Source organism: Crocodylus porosus, unplaced genomic scaffold (assembly GCF_001723895.1).
Source record: "Crocodylus porosus isolate Cpor-Errol unplaced genomic scaffold, CroPor_comp1, whole genome shotgun sequence".
NCBI classification, from domain to species: Eukaryota; Metazoa; Chordata; order Crocodylia; family Crocodylidae; genus Crocodylus; species Crocodylus porosus.
The window spans coordinates 122,301,472-122,323,061 of NW_017728886.1; the positions used below are offsets into that span (position 1 = coordinate 122,301,472).

At 43.0% G+C, this 21,590-nt stretch overlaps 1 long non-coding RNA gene across 1 annotated transcript in view; it reads right to left on the minus strand.

Moving 5' to 3' along the window:
- Positions 1–4,288: 4,288 nt before the first annotated feature.
- Positions 4,289–21,590, minus strand: part of LOC109324229 — a 22,543-nt gene continuing 5,241 nt past the window's right edge. Inside the window, exons 3-4 of the long non-coding RNA XR_002104885.1 lie at positions 5,855–5,870; positions 4,289–4,392 (exon numbers count right to left, since the gene is read on the minus strand). This is a non-coding gene — a long non-coding RNA (uncharacterized LOC109324229). The remainder of the gene's footprint in view (positions 4,393–5,854; positions 5,871–21,590) is intronic.

The window sequence follows — 21,590 nt, forward strand, 5'->3', positions numbered from 1 at the left end:
GTAAGAAGAAACATATTCACAATTTTATGTCCAAAATTTCCAGCCAGCTGATTGCCTCAAGTGTAGTATTGTGCAGATCCAGTAGAGTTGCATTAAATGAATGAAGAGGGCATTCAGAGATTATATGATTCAAAGTTTGAAAAGGGGTGTCACAGTCACAGTTCAGTGAGATAGTTCAGCCCCAGTGATGTAACAGAAATCCCCATCTGCCATGTCTGGTCCTGATTCTGTTTAGAGAAGACCAAAGATATCTGGGAAGAGCTGTCAGCTGATCTGATCATGGGATTTGTAACAATAATTTCTGTATTAAGGAGTGAATTGAGCCACTCTGGTGTCCAAGCATCTTGGCTGTTAAATGAATCTTGCTCAAGGTAAATTGCTGTTCTCCAGGCAGAATGTCTAGATTTTAATTTTGGACATAGTGCGCTTAAGAGATCTTCATGTGTAGGCAGCTGGGGGTTAATTTTTATTTTAGTCCATAATTTAGTTAAGGTATTTTTTCTTCTTAATGGGGGACGATGTATGTTATTAAGAATAGGGAGCCATTGAAGAGGGGTGGATCAGATTATTCCTGTGATGATTCGTATCACTTTGTTGAGTTAAGATGATTGATATGCCAACTTTACCAGTGTAAGCACTGTTTAACCAGGTAGGGCGCCTCCACACATACAAGCACATGCGCTTCCAGCAGCTCAAATAGAAGTGGTGCAAATTTGAGCCAGGGTTTTTGCCGTAGTGCATGTGCTCAGACATGCACTTTGTTATGAAGCAAATTGTGCCACTTGGGGCAAAATAACCCTGCCTGGCTCCTCCCAGGCCTGCAGCCCCAGGGGGAGCTAGAGCCTGGGGCCAGCATGTGTGCTGTCCCCAGCAGTATAAAAAGCTGCCCTGTCCTGGTCCCATCCATACAAATAGCTGCCCTGGCAAGCAGCTGAGGGCTACTCACTCTCAGGAGCTTCTGGGGCCCAGCCAATTGGTACCTGGGGACTCTACCCCTTGTGCCAGCTGAACTGCTGCATCAGCATCCCAAATCCATTTTTAAAAATATCCCAAAATCCATGTTCCACAGTTAAAACAAAAAACCATTCACACACTCACACACACACACACACACACACACACACACACACACACACACAGAGAGAGAGAGAGAGAGAGAGAGAGAGAGAGAGAGAGAGAGAGCAATCAGTTGGGTAATCATTTATTGGTACATTTACAATGTTAAAGCAGTTTGGAAGCCTACCAGTGTCTGTATCATCATGAAAAAATAAATTCTAAATACTGTTTGTGTTGATGTGTGCTTTTTGTTTTCTTCACACATGATGGGTGTGTGATGGAGGGATGTGGTGTTTGCAGGAAGGAAGTGAGAAGGGGTATGGGGGAAGGCAGGTGTGTGTGTGTGTGTATGTGGAGGGATGTGGGTTGGTCTGTGGGTAGGTGGGGGGGAATTGCTGGGGGGACTGTGGGTGTGAGGGACCTTGTGAGAGGGCTGCTTAGGAGGGGTGGGTCCCCTGGCCCCCACAGGGTGCAGTCCCCTGCCCCCAGCACATGGAAACCCACCCCCCACCCAGGGTCCCAGCTCCACCCTGGATGTCCCAAGCCCCCACACCCAGGGCCCGTAACTGATCTTTCACAGCAGCAGCGGGGGGACCACGTGCTAAGCCCAGCTGGGTCCTGCTGGCCCTGGGGCTCCTCCTGCTGCCCAGCTGGGCCAGTCTCGTGGTGGCAGGACATAGGACAGGGAACTGCGTATTGTGCCCATCAGGTCCTGTTACCTTTGGGGCTGCTCTGCCACACAGTCAGGCCCTTCCTATAGTGGCAGGACCTGGCCTGGCATGCAGGAACTGTGCAGAGCTGAGCCGGGTCCTGCCAGCCCAGGGGCTGCTCATATCCGGCAGCCTAGCCAGACTGACCGATGGTGACAGGACTTGGCATGGCACATGGTCCCCACATGCTGTGACGGGTCCTGCCACCTGGCTGGGCCCTTCCTATACTGGCAGGACCCATCCCGGCAAGTGGGGACCATGCGGCGCCGAGCTGGATCTTGCCAGCTCTGGGGCTGCTTGTGCCACCAAGCTGTGCTGGGCAGCATGAGCAGCCCCAGAGCTGGCAGGACCTGGCTTGGCTCCATGTGGTAACCATACACCAGCATGGGTCCTGCTGCTGTAGGGCAGCATGAGCAGCCTAGGGCCAGCAGGACCCGGCTCGGCTCTGTGCGGTTTCTGGAGTGCTTGTGCTGTCTGGCCCAGTCCAGCCCAGCATGTGGGGACCACGCAGAGCTAAGCTGGGTCCTGCTGGCCCTGGGGCTGCTCATGTTGCCTGGTGCAGCTGGGTTGCACAAGCAGCCTCACAGCTGGTAAGACCTGGCTTGGCTCCGTGCGGTCCCTGCACACCAGGCTGGGTCCTGCCACTATAGGAAGGGCCCAGCTGGGTGGCAGGACCCATCGTAGCATGCAGGAAATGTGTGCTGGGTCCTGTCACGATGGGCTGACCTGTCTGGGCTGGGCCCCAGGGCCAGCTCCCGCCTCTGCCCCACTTTGCTTGTGGGGGGTGAGGACCTGGCCCAGCCCCATGTGGCTCTCTAATCTGGCTTTGCACTGGAACAGGTCACATTGCTCCGGGAGGTGCGGCTCCTGTGCGTGCCTCCCAGAGCTATGCAACCCACTCCGGTGCAAAGCTGGACTAGCGAGCTGCACCAGTCTGAGCCAGGTCCTCATCCCCTGCAGCCCCAGGAACATCCTCCCCACCAATCCCCAACCTCCCCCACATCCTCCTGCCACCTGTCACCCACCCACATTCACAGGAGGGCAGCAGTTTGGTAGCTCTCCACCCACCATTGCCCTCTTCCCCCCTCCACTCCTGCTTCTTTCCCCCCCTTTGCCATGCCCCTTCCCTTGGCCCCCCTGCTCCCCTTCACCCCTTTCACCTTCCTCTGCACTCAGCTGCTGCCCAATGATTCCCAGATGTCAGTCCAGGGCCATAGAGTTCTGAATGATAGCTAGTCTACCTGAGAGCAATGCCTCCTGGGATACTGGAGGACCACATATTGGTGTTTTTGATCTCATGTGAACACCCAGAAGTTAACTTGATTTAGGTAGCACAATTCAAAGATAACCGTTATCCAAAGTAGTGTAATTTTAAGCTGCCTTGAGGGCACTTAACATTTGTTAACAAACCTTAATATGTGATTGTTCAAGTTGTAAGTGCTCTTAATATGGTCGAATTGTAGTGTGTACTCTCATCTTAACACTCGTGGTCTCTCAAACAGTTCATGAATTTATCTTCAGAGTTGTACTATTTGGGGACTGTTTTCCCTCTCAATTTTATCAATGGGAAACACTGAAACCAATGGGTACCTTGCTGAAATTGGACCTCTGTCACTTTCTTACGTCCAAATTCTATTTTACTTATAGAGCATGTAAGTGGTCTTAGGTGCTTAAATGTGATTCTATTTGCTTGAGTCCCTGAAACACTGATAATACAAAAGGTAGGGATCCTCCTCCATGTTGGTTTTTTGTTTTTATAACTGAGCCTTATAGGTAAGATAGTGGTTTGGAGACACATTAATGGATTTTCAGGGATTTGAACATAATGGAATACAATCCAGCTTAAGTGCCTAAACCCACTTAGATGTTTATTAGGTAGAATAGAACCTGGTCCATATTGGAATAGGTTCACTTGAGATAGCTGTGCCATTTAAATGATTTAAATATCTTTGAAATAGTTTTAATGGTTTATTAATTTACACAAGACTAGCTGTGAATGATGTTCTGAGAGTTCAGTAAAATTTAGCATATATAAAGTAACTAGTATTGCATTATACTTGGATTATTTATTAAATATTATCTGCATGATAGGTTAGAGATTGTAGAAACAGAACCTATGTTTGGATGAGTATAATTCATTCCTCTGTTGATGAATCAAAAATTCCACAGACAGTGCCACAAATCAACATGATCTCTTTCCGGGCTGCATTTTAAGCAGTGTTCAGCAAATGTAATAGAGAAGAGAGAAATAAGTTCAGCATTTTGTTAACGTTACTTCCTATTTTTCTAGCATTCCTTTACTTTAGCTAATGTCTCTAAGAAGTAAAGATACTTTTAAAAGTAATTGTAAAGATACAATTACTTTCAACTTAAGCTAAACAGTGTGATAGTGTGCTCTTTGATTTTGGTGGAGCATATAAACAAGCAGTTCTCAACATTTTGGACTTGAAGCCCCCTCTATAACCTTACAACTTTTGTGAATTGAGTGGCACCCAATTCCAAAAACTAATTTATAAATTACAGTGCTTACTTCCTTGCAGAGGGGCCTGGCAGTAGTGATGGGGGATCATCCAGGTAGGGACAAGCCTGAGCCTTTGCTTATCTGCTTAGTTTATTCACTTATCTCCTAGCACCTAACTTACCTCCTCACACCTCCTGGCACCCTTCAGAAGATCTACTGGCATCCCAAGTTGCCCTGGCACCCATGTTGAGAATCACTGATCTAAACCAATAAGAAATAAAATGCACACTGATAAATTCTGTTTTCAAACTAGAACCACACTTAGATTTTAAACATCCAAAAAATTTAGGGATCTTGAAAGGCATATTTGTAGTGCAATTTCTCAAAAAAATCCACTAGTGGACAGAAATTTCTTTTTGTCTTGATATGCCTGACCAGACATTTTTACCTTATTTCCTTTAATAAAGCCTGCAACTTGGTTCTGAAATGTAGTTCTGACATGTTTATTCCAGAGCGGAGTAATTGGGTGCCTGGCATGAGATCCTTGCAAAACTCCCACTGACTTTTAATGGGACCAAGACTTTAAGTGGCTGTTTTTGAGATTTATAAAATTCCCACTTATAGTCAAACCAAGCTCCTTTTCTTAAGGTTATCAAGCACATGAGCTTTAGACATGCACCTGTCATAGTACATTTTTGGAACATAGCCCTGTCAAGTTGCAGCTGTAGGTCTGTTCTGAAGCTAACACTGACCCATTCCAGGGCATGTCTACACAAGATGTTTATTGCGGAGCAGGCTAATTAGCTCCACAGTAAACTTCTTGGTGTCTGCATGTGTAGGGCTATTAGGCAGGAGTAAACTAATAAACTTCACAGCAGGATAGTACATGTAAATACTTTTTTACTCCACGGCAGTATACATGTACCGAGCAGGCTGGGGTATAAAGGTGCTTCAGTGTGGGGGCTACTTGCCAGCTAACACCACACTGGAGCACCCTTGTGCCCCAGCCAGACCCTCCACAGCACATTGAGCCAGGTTGGAGCAGCTCTGGACTGTCAGCCTGACCTTCCAGGCCCCCATCAGCTGCAGCTGTTCCAAGCCAGCTCAACGTGCTGTGGTCCTGACTACATATTTAAACATGGTGTCTGCGTTAATGTTCATGTGTAGACATGCCCCCCCCCCCGTGTAGCATACTACTCCATTTTGAGGGGTTATATGTGTGAAATCATTTTTCCCCCCAAAATTGCACTATTAAATGTATAAACCTCAATCCTCTACCTTTAACTTATTAATATTTGAAGGCAGATTTGCTCAAGATTGACCATTAACATTTCTTGTTCACATAAAACTGACACAGAAGTTGTACCATCTCCACCATCTTATACTCACTCACTCCTTCCTTCCTTCCTTCCTTTATTTTTCTTTTTGAAATGATTTCTTCTTTCAGATGATGGAAAGGACATCAGATGTCAATTTGTTTTGAATTTTAAACAATAAAGCATTGCAGAACCAAAAAGTGGGCATGTCTACATGTGTGATTTAATGTGCAGTAGTCTATTTCACTGCACGTTAGTGTGTCACAGCAAAAACCATGCTAGTACATTAATGCACAGTAAAATTTGGCAACTGTACATTAAGCATCACTAAAAAAATGTGTGCTTTTGCTAATGTGCATTAGGGAAATCTAAAGTGCATTTAGTTAGTACCTCAGTGTGCCTATACATGAGCAGTAAGACTGCTTCATCACACTGAAATTCAAACTTAATCTCAAAACAGATTAATTGTGTCTGCTGGAGTGTGGCATTAGCCACGCTCCAGCAGCCTTCTGCATCTCATGCATCAGTGTTCCTGTGCTTAAAAATGGCAGCGGGGTGCTTGAACTAAAGCTCGCCAAACAAATTTTATTTCAAACACGCCTGTCACCATTTTAAGTGTGTGGACACTGATACATGAGATACAGTGGCACTTTAATTACAGCAACTCTCAGAGCCATTAAAGTGTGCCCCCCACCCCCAGAGCACATGTAAAAGTGTCCTCACTTTAGAGGTATGCATAGAAGCAAAAGTGCATTAATGAATATTAATAAATGTGTAGATGTACTCGGTAAGTACCAAACCTACCTTCAACAGAAGCACTTGCTAGTTAGCAGAAGTCTCTATAGTTCAGTCTAGTAAAACTCGAGAGGCTACTTCAGCTAGAGGCAAAAACAGACATTTTTAGCAAGAAATGCCACTGCCACTGACGAGTGGCAGTGTTACACTGAGCATTCTGTTGCAACCGTGCTACAAGCTGGGGCTACAGAAGATGCTGACTGACCAGTCATTACTGCACAGTCTTTTTACACTTGTATAAACAATTACTAAATGACTGCTAGGTAACTGGAGTTACCTCACAATAGCATCACTGAATGTCTTTTTTGTGATGCTGACTGCACAGTAGCCTGATATTACTGCGCAGTAGCATTGTACCGTGCTTCCTGCCACACGACGCTGCTGCACAGTAATCACAGGCTACTGCACAGTCAGCATCTCATGTAGACACAGCCACAGTGTTGCAGTTTAATGATGAACATAATCAGGGTATCACTAGACCTATTTATCCTTCAGTCCTTCTTCATAGGGCAGTTTTGTTTTTGGCAGTCTATCAAGGTGCATATCGTCAGTCTGGTTCTTTTTACCAGACATGAAAAAATAGGGTGTGCATGTTATTTTACTGCTTCAAACTTATCAGGTACAGTATGTTTCCAATAGACTTGTGCCTGCAATTTTTTGGAATTCCCTTTAAAACAAGACTTTGGACTGAGGCATTTCAGGAAAAAAGGAAAGTGGTTAAAGTCTTTAGATACTAGCTGATCCTATTTCTGATGGTTAGTTGACTTGAATTGTTGTGAAAGTTGTTTACCAGTGTTAGCAACAGAGATAAACCAGAGTAGTGCTGTATGACATTGACTTATATTTCACCTCATTTGTAATAGCTGCCACAAATATGGCCATTGAGGTAAACTGTGAATACACCCCGGCATTTTGAGACTGAGTCACTTTAATGAAGGATTTATAATTACTGCAATTTTCTTCTTGTGTTCTGGAAAGAGAAGAGAAAAGGAATAGCTTATGTAACATCAGGATGGAAATACTCCATGAAGACAAAAAATACAATCTGGGGATATCTACACGTGCACCTGACTGCGTAGTTGGTACTTTGCAGTCATTTAGTACTTGCTTTAACAACTACTAAATGATTGCACAATACACTAGTACTGTGCAGTCCCACTGGCGCATGGGTTGTTTCTGACCCTACGATGCTGTAGCGACAAATTATGGTGACATAGCTCATCGCTACAGTAATGTAGCGGTGGAGTCATGGTTTGTGCTTGCTGACACTGCATTGCTGAGGTGCCGAGCTGCATCGCTGCAGCTCATGGGTAGATGTTGTAGCACCTTATGAATAATACTGTTAAATAGGGCTTTTTTTTAAATGAATGTTTGTGTTAATAAAAAGCAACAACTCAGACAAACTATTAAAATTGTAAGCAAAACAGTATGATACATTTCAATAAAAATCTTCTGGGATAAATTAAGACTCAATACTGCATTTTAAAAAAGCTAAATATTACCTGCTCAGCTGATCTCTGGATTTTAGGACCCTAAAACTTTCCTAACCTTTTATATGCAAATTCCTCCAAATTAGGTGCTAAAATCAACATTTAGGGAACCAAATAAAAATAGGCTTTTTCAGAAATAATATTTCTGTAAAATATGAAAAAGAACCAATAATGTTATTCCATTACAATAGCCTTGTGTGGTCCCATCTTTGCTGCAGTCCCATTGATTTGTTTATCGAATTTGCTCATTTTTCCAATGGTGATGTTTTGCCAACTTCTATAGACAATCATGCTGAGTTCTTGCAATCTTATAGTCTGTGGGATCACACATAATAATACGCATAATAGAGCATTCACAGTTCATTTTATATCTTTAGTTATACGTGTTCATCCTAGTTTTCAAATCAAGGCTGCAATAGCAATGGTGCAAATCTGCTCTACTCCTAACTGCAAAGTAGCTAAGATCTGGTGGGAAGAAAGGTTTTCTTTGGTGACCTAACATAAAAGGGAACTTAATTTGAGTGAACACTACAAAACTGATTTTAGAGAAGGATTTTCAGTTTCACAGGCTGAATACATACTATACCTGTTGGTAGACACTAATTCAGTCTTCATGACCTTGTACCTGACCTTGCTGCTAAGACTGCAGACGAGACTACTGATTAATGCAAGACTTGCTGGCCATTTTTGGAATGTGGATACCCATCCACTAGGAACCAAATTGACCTTACAAACTCATTTCTTAGAGGACACTTGCCTGTCTTCTGTTGATAATAATTTCTTATTGCTAAGAACCTAACTGAAATGCAAACCAGTGATCTAGAAAGGAAAGGCTCCGTTTCTTATTATCAGACCCTTAAGCCATCCAGTTTCCCTGTCAAAGATACAGACATTTCATGGCTGTAGCATCCTATCCTTTGCAGATTTCTATAAACAAGCTTAATTATATCATTAGCATTCTTAAGCCTGTAAGGTATTACTCTGGTTACAAATTGTTGCATTAAAAATGCATGGCATATTTAAATTAATTGAATTAATTTGCTGTCTCAGAAATAAACAAAACTGAAAAGTCATTAGCCCTGAGATTTTCAGTCATTGCATATTTTGTTGAGTAAGATCTCTAAGGCAAAAGTCCTGCTAATTGACGATAGCTGTTCAGAATATTTTCAGCAAAGTATCTTCGTGTCAGGACATGTAATTATGTCAATGCTGAACCATTGTGCAGTGATGTATTTTTCTCAATGGGCAGGCTATTTAGACTCAGGATAGATTTTCTAGTTGTTTCCAAAGAGAGAGACAAACTGAATTGAAAACCTAACCTTTTGGCATGGAGATGGACATTTCAACATAAACCTATTTTGTGAAAACGTTCAAAAGTTTTTTTTTGTTTCTGTTTCAATATAAAATGAAAACAAATTTTGAAACCTTGAAAGATACTGCAAAATGGAACTGTAATTCTCTAGCGAGCTTTATATACGACCAATTTGTTTAGGATAAAAGGAGAGCAAACTAATAGTTCTGTGTCTGTTGCAAAACCAGCAGAGGGTTTTACTGTATTTTGAAATTGAATGGATGACAATTAAGAAGCTCTTAAACATTAAAGGGGTACTAAAGTAGGGAGCCTTCAATCATCCCTCTAACACAGGATCAGGCATAAGCCCTAAATATTGATCTCAGGCCTAAGACATGTGAAATGGGCTAAACAATGAGAGGCGAAGCTTATGGCATAAGCCTAGAGCTGCACACAAATGAACGAGTTATCTTCTGTTACCACGAATGAGAACATGCACATGGGAGGAGGCTTACAAAGGTGGAGGGGCTTGTATCCCAGGGTACTTGAGTTGTTACCTCCTTTTATGCACTGTAGGATACTTGCTGGAATATTTGCAAGAAGGTTGTTGGAAGTCTCCCTATTCAGTAGTCTTTGGCTAAAAAATATAAATGCTTTGGGGAGCAGAGGCCAGATCCTTGGGATTTCCCCTTCCCGTAACAGTGCCATTCTTGGCTACAAATTTATACTCTCTCTTGCATGATCTCCTTCTGGCCCCATGGCCTTTTCATCTCTAACTACCCAGTTTAGCAGCTTCCACATGAGAGGTGAAGGCTGCTTTATGACCCTGCCTAGCCAATGACCTGTTGGTTTGGGCACTTTTCTAGAAAACTGTGAGATGAGGATTATAATCTCCTTGGATTGGAGAGGGCCCAGAACTTGGATCTTTCACTCTGTGGTCTCCAAGCTACTAGTCTTTTGAGCTAGTGGGTCCTCCTCCATGTTGACATCTTCCTTAGAATGAACTGGAGCCATACATATAAAGTAGACATGTGAGAGTTACCACTGGTAGAATAGGATCTAGATGCTTGTCTGTTCGTTAGGATCAGTGAAGGTTGCCAACTGTCAAAATAGGAGACCTGTTCATCTATGCAGAGTGAATAGAACTGGATTCTAAGCTGCCTATGGAGAAAATAGGAGAGCCTTAGGCAGAATCCTCTTTCACCTTACATGCCTAAATGGCAATGCTTTGCCCAAGTAATATGCAACCTACTGCACATATGCTGACCTATCTACACTGCATGTGGAGTTGGAGCACAAACTGTGAACAAGTGCCAAAAATGGCAGTTACATGACTAGGTAATTTGTAATTAGGGCATGTGCAGATGAAATGAGGGGTGTGTACATGACACTTTAAAGCAGGCTAAATGCTTTTGCACCAGTTTAATGGTGTCTGTGTTTGCACGCCTTGGTGGCATATTGTGCATTAATCCCAGCCGCTGTAAGAAATTCAGCGGTATAATGCACCTTAAATGACTTGGAGTGCAGGAAACTAAAACTCCTTTGAGGAGTTTTAGTTTGCTGCTCCTATAGCCATGGAGTGAAGCACCGGGCTCTGTGCAGCTGTGTGGCTCTGCAGAAAGCTCTGCAGGCAGGCTGGCAGCAGCCTGGGAAGGCAGGCTCTGCCCAAGAAAAGCAGTGAGCCTGATCTTTTTTTTCCCTCCCTGCAGCTTGCCCTCCCCTCCCTGCTGGAGAGGTAGGTAAGTCAGCGGGGGGTATGCATGACACAGGGGTTTAATCAGCCACTGCTTTGAAGCAGTGTTTTTTAAAACTCACCACTTCAATTTATGGCCCCCATTTTGTCTACACACGCCCGTAGGATATTTGAAGTGAAATAGATTTCCACTGAATATGTGTGTCTAGGTGGATATGATTTTTTATTCCTGAGTCCAGGCTCTGCCTATGGGGACTTTTTACCATCTTTAATTTTCCTTGAGCCTGAGGCAGGGTGTGTGTACCCAAAAACTTGCAGAAAAAGATATTTTTTGTGACTCCTTAGTTGGTCTAATAACAGGCATCATTTCTGAACCAAGAGTTCTAGAGTTTTGCATTTCTTTTTGTCTCAGACCAACACAGTTACCAAGTAGATCCCTGAGTCCAGACACACACTTATTATGCTCGCTGTAGGAAGGAGGTAGAAGTTGAGTAGGATTTGGGCCATTTATTTTATTGCTCAACAAATGCAGAACAAAACAAACAAGCAAAAAAGCAAGCAAAAAAAATCACTAGAGAAAAATTAGAGAGGGGTTCACACAACCGTGTTAGAGAAAAATGTTTCTTTCTCCATTTTATATCAGCTACCACACGTAGAGACTCACTCAGTGAAACGGGAGTTGCAAGCAGCACATTAAAATTTGGGAGAAAGAGAGGAAGTACCAATAGCTGTGTCCAGGGGGGAGTGTGAGGACTGTGCACACAAGACTGCAGGGGTTTGGGGCAAGGGCATGGTTGGGCTGGGTGCCAGCACTTTGAGGACAGGGATGGGGAGGCACAATTGGTAGTCTCTATGCAGAGGGAAAAGGTGTGCTGTTCTCAGAACAGGTGTTAACATTAAGCTATGTTGGTGGTAACCAGGTTCAACAATACAAACACATTCCAGGTGCAAACATTAGCATGCACTTCAAATCTGAAAAGTATGCGTACCTACCATTATTTGTCCCTACTGACGGTCGGAGTACTGTTGAGAATGGTGCAACAGTTGGCAGTCGGCAGAAGGGCTTGCATTTCTGGGTCTAGTTGTACATGACAGTGACCAGGCTCCTAGCTAGCAAAGTAGTTCTAGCTCTTTGTCCATAGTGTCTAGACTACAACCTGAAGTCATGAAACATGGCTCAAAACTGTCATCCGCTACCAAAATTCTGCCTCACTCCCCACAAGAAGACAGCATGACATAACCAGTGTCTAACCAATAATTACTGTCCCTTGCCCAATAGCAGGCACTCTTCAGGTCCTTTGCCTTCAAGAAGCATGACATCCATCAGGATGGGTGCTCCAAGTTGTCTTCTCAAATGCAAAAGTATCATACACATCTGTATTTCTATGATTCTTTTTTGAGGTTTGCTGAACTTTCATCCCACCGCACAGATCGAAAACTCTCTGTAGGTTTCGTTGCTAGGTTGGCTAGTTGCTATCCTTGCAATTAGTTAAAAAACCATAAGAACGAAGCCAAGGTGGATAGGCTTCCAATGTTTCAATCTTTCTGGAATAACTGAGTAGAAAAGAGAAGAACATGGTTGTTCACACTGTTTGAAAGTGTAAGGAGACACCTAGTTGCCATAACCCTGCAACAGGAGAGTATTGATAAAGCAGTGATTAGAAATCCTGAGGAAAATTGTCCTACATTAAAAAAAAATGTCTAACTTTATGCTAACTACATAGTTGATCTAATAAATGATATGACCCTAAGAAATCCTTTCCTCTTGCATAATGCTGGACCATCACGGCAACTTCACTCTTACAGTACAATTTTAAGAGTGTCATTCATAATCAGTGGGTGCCATGACAATATCTTGACTGATAATAGACTGAAAAAGAAGTCATTATGTGATTCACATAGCTGGGGCATATACCTAGAGCTGGGCTTCTTTATGTTGTTTTATTTTATTTTTCTTTACTTTAATTTAGAGTCCCCTCCCCCACTTTTTTCAGATAGTAAGCTTACTAAAAAGCAGGAATTTGGTTATTTCTAAAGCTATTTGGAAATTCAACCCAAATCAGCCAACTATTCTTAGATGTAATAAAAATGGAGAGCTAGATTCACAAACTTATCAGAGGAGAGGAGGAGCAATGGTGTTGGTGCTTTGCTTTTGCCCCTCATGTTCAGGTGGTTAGGGCATTTGTACAGGATGTGACAGATATAATTTAAATTCCTTCCTCTTCGGATCACTGTTACCCATAAGATTTCCCTAACTACAATACTATAAATTAATTTTATCTCTATCTCTCTGAATATGTAAGTATTGTACACAGTGGGGAACAGATTGAATAGGAGACACTGGGTACATATACACATGTGCTTGAATGATCAGTAGCCTATTCTACTGTGCATTAAAGTGGAAAGTAAAAAACTGTGCTAGTATGCTAATGCACAATAGAACAGGCTATTGCACATTAAGTGTCACCTAAAAAGCATACACTTTCACTCCTGTGCATTAGGGCAACCTAATGCACATTAATTTAGTACCTCCTATTGGAGGTACTAAATCAAATGTGTATTAGGAAAAGCACTTTGATGGATGTGTAGACGCACCCAGTGAAAACATCTACATTAGAATAGATTATAGTCTGGAAGTTATAACGTTCTCCTGAGAGAGAAAAGACCTTGGTTCAAATTGCTGTTCTGAATCAGGCAAAATGTGAAGTTTAAACTTTGGGAATCCCTTTTCCCCTGTGAATAAGCAAATGTTCTTAGAAGGGGAGCATGAGAGAGAAGGACACTATATCCTGATTATGACACTTACCTGGCAGGTAGGACAGCTGTGTTCCTGCAAAAGTAATATAAAAAACATGCTTTTATAAATATAAGTACATTAAACTCAACTTGTCATTATTGTATACATAAAATTATTCATGTACAGTGGAACAATGTCAACAGGAATGACAGAGACCAGCTCAGGCCAGAACAATCCAATGGTGAGTGCATTTGCCTGAGAACTGGAGGATGAGTATGAGACCCCTAAGGATGAGGAAGAAACCAGATCTAGGTTTTCTATATCATGCCTTAGTGCTCTTACCTCCAGACTTTCTGAGAACAAGGCAGAAAAAACCCTTTTTGTCCAGAAGTTATCTAAATATGGCTCTTATTTTCCCTTTTTGTTTCCTCCAAAGTGCCAGAAAACAAATGGTTTAATTCATGGTTGACGTAGCTCCCATTAAAGTCCTTCCACTGAATTGAATGGGATTGGATCAGGCCCCAGATTTTTCCGTTTTCAGTCCCATAGGACTATAGATAAAGATCCCTGGCTCAGCAAAGAAGGTATCTACAGATTATTTAACATAATCTTGTTGCTCCAAAAGGCTTTAAAAGCACCACTCTGTATGACCTTTGATCATCATACATAACCTGACATTAAACTCTGTGGAGACTGTGCTATTAATGCACCAGAGTAGTCATCCCTTAGCTTGCCAGGATGCTTAAAAGCAGAATCCAATGAGCTCTCTAAATTTCCCTGGCTTCTTTAATTCTAATCCTCTTCATTTATTCAGCAGCATGATCGCAGAAATCCACAGAGCTGGTTGCATGACACAGCTGAATTATTCATTGAGATGTGTTGAGGTGAAATCACTGTGTCACAAATTCACAAGATGCTTAGTGTGCATAGTTTATTTTTTAGAGTGACCTTCAAATTCACTGGTAATACTCTTACAGTTAAATGGTCAGGGCAAAGCCATTACAGGACAGGTTAATGAAAACTTTGAAGTAAACTTTCTACAGAATAGAGTAGTCAACCAAACAAATAATTTCACAGAAAACCTATGCATAATAATTGGCAATCTAAAAGGAATGTAGATATTAGCGTGTGTCCTGTATCCCAGTACAGAAAATATTAGGGGTCCTTTCCCACTTTGTATTCCCAAAACACTTTTTCTCACACTGTGGACCCAGCTTTTCCAAATAACAGCAGAAGATAGTGATTCTACCTTACCTATTAGTAAAAAGAAATTTTATATACAGAAGAATCAATACACCATTGTAGAGTACAAGCCTTTTGAATTTATCCCATTAATTATCTGGGTAAAACACATCAGTGCATAATTTCTCTACAGGTATTAAATTTAGAGTATTCAACAGTATTTGCATTTCCTGCTAATCCCATCAGGCCAAGCTGTATAAAGCCTCTGTGAACAGGGGAGAGAAATAATTGTTTCACATTTTAAAAATCAGTACTACTTTGCATTACATCGTTCGCTTATGGCTCCTATTTGGTATTATGAACTGTAAAGTACCAACATAATTTCTGTAATGAAATAATGATTTCCAATAAAAGAAAGAGACCCTTAATGGTTCAGCTTATTTATCTTTTGTTTTAAAGTGGTAGTCCATCCTACTCACTGTTCTGCTTCTCTCATAAAGGGCGGCAAGTTGATCTATTACTTGACAGACAGGTCTTCTATGCTTGTAGCTAGAATCTAGCTACTTTGGGTAACAGTAGCAGTGAAGATATAGCAGGGCAGGCTTCAGTACAGATTAGCCATACAAGGTTCCCAGGGACTTGTGTAGCCTGTGCTGACCCTAGGCTACTGTGTCTTCAGTACAATCAATAGGTGAGTCTGGATAGCCCAGGTCATGTGCTGCAGTTGCATTTCCTGACTGTGGTACAGGGGAGCCTTAGGACTGCTTCTTTTTTCCAGCATCCCACCTGCCAACGCAAACTGCAGTGTCAGCCTATTTAAGTCCTTTGGTGTCATTCTTCCTAGAAGAACTGTCCCCAGAAGCAACATGGCTGTGAATGATATTTAAAGCCCGGCATTTCCCTAAAGCAGGGCTGTACAACTTCAGTGTGATTGCAGTGCTGCATGTGGCCCCAGGTCTGCATTCTGTGCAGTCTACATGCTGCAGGGGCAGCCCCCCACGGTCTTCCCTACTGCATGGGCTGTGTCAGCAGCAAGCAGACTCCCTGGCTCCCCTAAAGGAGACACACAGCCCCTGCCCCTTCTACCTGCATAGGTGACATGTGGACCCCCCAGTCCCTTCTTTGCTGTCTGGCAGTGGGAGAGGCAGCTACCAGAGCCTGCAGGCTGCATGCAGACCTCTTGTGGACTGCCATGTAAACAGCCCTCTGATCAGGGTTTGAATTATATTCTAACTCCTGGGGGAGGGTCTGCAGCGGTCAGCCAGAAGCCAGAAGGAGCCACTGCCACCGCCACTGCCTGAGGTGTGGAAAGGGCCAGGGAAGGGGTCTCATCTCTTATGGGGGAGCTTATCCCCCCCCCACAATTCCCGCAGTAATTCAAACCCTGCCTGCAATACAGAAATAGCAGATTTATTATTTTGCGTACAAGGATTGGTGAAACATGCCTGGTGGCTTTCCTCTGATGCTGGCTTCAATACCAATTTCTATTTACCATATGCACCCTAATTATGCATGATATGTTGGGAAAGAAGATGAGATTGGGGAGATATTAATGTACCATCAGCTGCATGAAATTTGATTGCTTTTTCCATTTTCCTAATTGCCTTAGTTCTCTTAGCTATAGATGTTAATAAGTACACAAGTTAAAAATGCCCACATAGAGATAGGGGCACCTGTCAAAATTCACATATTGTCTCCACAAATGGTACCAACTGCAGTATTTGTTAGCTATTCTTTGACAAGCACTAATGTCAGACATTCAGCAATGTTTTTCCTCTTGGTTTCTTCCTGGGCTTCTTGTTCCTTTCCACATCACATTCCAATTCCCTACTTTTACCTCAACAGCTCTCCACTAGTTCACTTGAACTACCTCTGTCCTTTCACCTCTCCTCAGGATGGTAGAGTTGGGCTACACCCTTTCGCTAAAAGTGTTTCGGATAATCATGTCTCACTCATCAAATCTGCATCAGAGGAAAACAAAAAACAGGACTTTAAAAATTCAGAATGTTTTATTTCAACATTTTCTATGCTTAATGGCTGGAATTTATCATTTTGAAACACAATTATGTCTGTAAATTTATTTTAAGTAGAAACATTTAAAAATTCAAAAGTGAATATTTTACTTTACATTTTTCTGGGAAAATTTCATTTGAAGTTGACCTCAAATGGCTTTTCTTTTGATTTTTCATTCCTTGTCAACAAACTAGAAGGCATTTATTTGCTCAGGTCTGCTTCCAACTGCCCTCCTCACACACATCCCACTTCAGCTAACCTTAATCTTCTTTTCATCTACCTGCACTTGCAAGTCCCTTGCCTTACTTCATACCAAGCCTGTGTGGAGCAGCTTCTACTCACTTGTGGCTCCAGAATTTGCTTTACCCCTCCAGCGTCCTTCTTTTGAACTCATTCCTTTCCTCTAGTATCCCAGCACTGGCCCATGTTTGGATTCTCTTTACAATTTTGTATTTATCCTTATTTGTGCTGGGGGGAGAAATATTCTGGTGAGGGTGACGCAAAGCCCTCATCATATTCAAGGAATGAAAAGATGAAACACTTAAAGTACAGTAGCATTTATCCCCAGGTTATAAAACCTAATGCAACACTAATAATCTCTCATTGTTTATTGTAAAGCAGGGATGTCAAATGTATATCCCATGAACTGGATCTGATCTGAGGAGTTGGGTCATCTGATCTATGGGGCTTCTGGCCACAGCTGCCAAGAGCAAAGTAGTTAATGCCACCTCTGCTCAACTTTTATTGCTATGGCTGCCAAAGTCACTGTCAGTATGGCCAGCAACCAAGCAGTGAAAACCGCCTCTGAATTTTGTTTTTTCAATCACTGCTGGTGACTAAAATTAGCAACAGTTGGTGGCAGGGGTTGAGCAACAGAATTATTAGCTCCCTGGTTTCTGGCTACACCACCACAGAGGCTCTGGAAGCTGCAGTGATTGGGGTTGAGGGTAGCAGTATTAATTGCTGGGTTGCAGCAAGAGTATCTGCCATCTGGACCTGGTCAGTCAACTCATTGAGTTGAACACCCCTGTTTTAAAGCATTTCTAGACATGATTCATGTTAAACTAGCCATGTGGCTCCATCGGCAAAGCTATGTACTATTGTATGGTTCACATGACTCTGGTAAAGGTTGTGATGAACTTCAGCCCAGACTCTATTCCACCCTGCTCAACTTCTTGGAAAGCCATTAATATGGAAGGAGATTTTCCTTCTCACTGTTTCTTTGGACTCAGCTTTTAGGGTCCAATGATGACGTGTTGCAAAAAGCAGGTGCATTGATGGCTTTTCAAAAACCAAGCAGGAATTAAGTGCATAAGCCCACTTAGATGTCCACTAGGTGGAATATTGCCTGGCCCTATATCTTGGTCTTCTGGAAGTAAGTGCCTGATTCATATCCCATTTGTAATGGTGTCATCACTAGTGCATCTAAACACCATCTTCATCTGCCCCATATACCTCGTAGGATTTAGGGCAATATTCTATTCCTAGAGAGGGCTGCAGTCCTCTCAGCCTCAGGCTGTGATGCAGTTGCTCCTTGTTCAAAGACACTATTTGAATGGGGAACAATAACAGTAATTACACGAAAACCACATGGCCCCACTGGGAGTTGTTCTGCTATGTAAGTTCCTGGTCAGGGGAAGTGGCCGTCCCTTAGCATCTGCCCTGAGCAGGACATAATATAACGTAGGCTAAAGGAAAGGTTAAATTTACACACAAAGAGAGGGAAGAGATTTTGTGGCTGAAATATAAAACTGTGATTCCAAGTATTGGCTCCATTACAATCATTCTTGATTGACCTCAGTTCAGACATGTATACCCAGTTTTGAGCTTAATGTATCAACTCAGCTGAATGTGTCTAACATGACTAAAAAACCCCAGCTAACATCTGGAGCCATGTTAGTTGACTGTGTTGTTATCTAGAAAGAAATCAAGATAGGGCTAGGTTTTCAGATGAAGCAGGATGCCAACTCAATTGGCTGTCTGAGAAAATATTAATTTTAATTTTACCATGCCTCTGTTACCTGATTTGTAAGAGGATAGTATTTACTTACAGAGGCAAAACATCCAAAGAATATTCCTGAGACAGTCAGTCCTCTTTCACCCTTCCCCACCTCCTTCTGGCTTCTCCATGAGGCAGCACACAGGAGCAGCAGCAAGACGGTGTGTCATGGAGTGCAAGATCTTCTGGAAATCATAGTTTTGTAGAGTAGCAGTGGAGTTTGCTGCCGGGGAGGAAAGGGGAGTGGGACACAACTTTCTCCCCATTGCTTTATTGCTGAAGCCCAGGTTGAGAGGGCAAAAAAAATGCTTAATTTGGTGGCATAAAATTGTGTTAATTCTATCCTCAGCAACAGTGAACTCTCCTGCTGGCCTACAAAACTACATTTTCCAAAACACCTTGTGCTCGATTACATACATTGTCTGTGCCATCTACTTTCTGCAGCCCTCTGTGCAGGTGGAGCCTGGGACGGAAGAGTGAGACACTCTATCCCTGTCCTCCTGGGCTAGGGACAGACAGTACACATAAACTGGTTTAAGTGATCAGAAACTGGTTTAATCCTGTAACTGAACAGATGTTCAGTGCACATAGACCAGTTTGGAAATGACTGAAACAGGTTTAGGATAAATCTGGTTGAGTGTAGTATCAGACTTAACTGATTTGGCTCCAACCAGTTTCTGCAATGCCTGTCCCAGACCCTTTGCTGGTTTAAGATTAACCAGATACCCCCAGCACCTTAGCATGCTCTCTGGGCTGCGTGGGCTCTTTGCTCCACATCAGGGCTGGCCCATCCCCTCTGTCTGCCTGGCTTCTCCATGCTAAACAGGGATTATTCCCGTCCCCCCCACCCCCGCCTTCTCAGACACCTCCAGATTAGCTAGCAGACCACATGATGGGTACAGTTCCTGCTGTGAGACAGACAAGGGCAGACAGGCTTTTTGGAGCTAATCAACAGGTAGTGTCCTTCCTTGGAAACCTTTGAGAAGAGCTGTTTGCTCCCCTCTCTCCCCCTCACCACTCTCTGATAAGCACAAATTCCCCTCTCTCCTCTGCCTTTACTGAAGTGCCTGTATATTAGCCAGTAGACCACATGATGTGTCTGTGCTGAATCAACAGATAGCTGGTAATGTCTCTCTGTTGTTTTCTTAATTGGGAAATAAACAGAGATAAGGGCAATAAATACTGTTATCAACTCTCCCCCTCCCCCTGTTTGATTGCCTGTCAGTTTGCTGCAGACAGTATGGGGGGGAGTGAAAAGCTCCATATCATCAACAGATGCATGCACTGCACACACCCCGTTGCCTCAGAGTGCTAGCCCAGGGCTGCAGGCTGGCAACACCGCAACCCCTTGAGCAGGGAGCAGAAAAAAGCCTGGGACTGCAGGCAGGGTGGGGTTTCACACCTCTCTCTAATCAGAGCCCTGCTGGGGCCTGGCCACTCTCCCCTCAGTTTAGCTCTGTGGAAGGGCAAGGAGGGCTACTGTAGTGCTCTCCAGCTTCCAGCCTGAGCCACTGCAGGCATGTACCTGAATTTCCTCAATCCAGAGGGATTGTCTGTATGGTTAGAAACAGGTTCAGCCTAGCAAGGTTAGACTAATCTGCAAAGGTTGAATCAATTCAGGCTCAGGCTTTTTGAATGCCTGTCACTAGCCCTGGTGCCCTTGCCTTAGGCAGTGCCTGGGGCACATACCCTGCTCACACACCCCATGTTACGCTACTGTTTACTTATCTCAGCAAGTGTTATGAGATATCATTCTTTAAGGTTTTCAAAGTGCTTTAAGGTTGTCATCTAGAGTGCAGTTTTGTAAGAACGGAAAAGCAATTTTTTGTTCCGTCTAGCTATTGCACAGTGAAAGAACCATGATTTGTGCTTTTTGATTGCATCGGACCTCAGCTTTAATTTATTAAAATGTTGCTTACTCTTACATGAAGAAATGACCCTTTAGTCAGGAAACTCTGCATTTTCTAAGTATCAACAGAAGCGTCAGCACACAAGTAAAAAACTCATAGCCACAGGTCTGGACAACATCCCAATGCTTCAGAGGAAGGCAGATCTTCTCACCTACCCCAAAAGCCAATAACATTCATGAATAGAAAAAAAAATCTTACTGGCCTTCACAGATGACTAGGAATAACCCTGACGTATGGGGTTGCCAGATAAGCACCACACTACTATAGAATGACTTCCGTACTTTAATGTAGGGACAGGCAAATACTTGATTCTTCATTACACACATGCTGATTGTTAAAATAAACATTCCTTATACCATCAGACCACCCCTTCCATAAATGTATCTATTTCAGTCTTAAAGTGACTGACAGTCTTTCCTCCACTGCTTTTCTTGGAAGACCTTTCCAAAGCTTCATTCCTTTGGTAGTTGCTAATCTAATTTCCAATCCAAATTCATTCTTAATTGGTTTGTAAGCATTTGATCTTCTGCTAGTGGTGTTGTTTAGCCTAAAACATTTGTTACCCTCCCTAAAATTCAGCCCATGAATATATTTAAAATGTAATAACTGGACTAGTGGCAGGGAATATGGACTTCAGCTCTGACATTCTGCTGGTCAAAAAAGGGTTGCCTTCCACTAAGTGGAACTGAGGTACAGTCTGGGATCTGCCCCTTTTTCCTGCCCTCATGTCTTCTTGGACTACACTGGGGAAGGGTGGGAATGGTAGGACTCCTTCACTGCAGAACAGTGTGAGAAAGGTAATATGATTATTCCCCTGTATTCCTACAGGCTTTGATTGAGAATGAAAGAGTTAACGGGGAGGCACACCTGGGCCACGGATTAGCAAGGATTTATTTAGGGAGCTTCTGGAGGGGTTGGACGTATTCAAGTCAGCCGG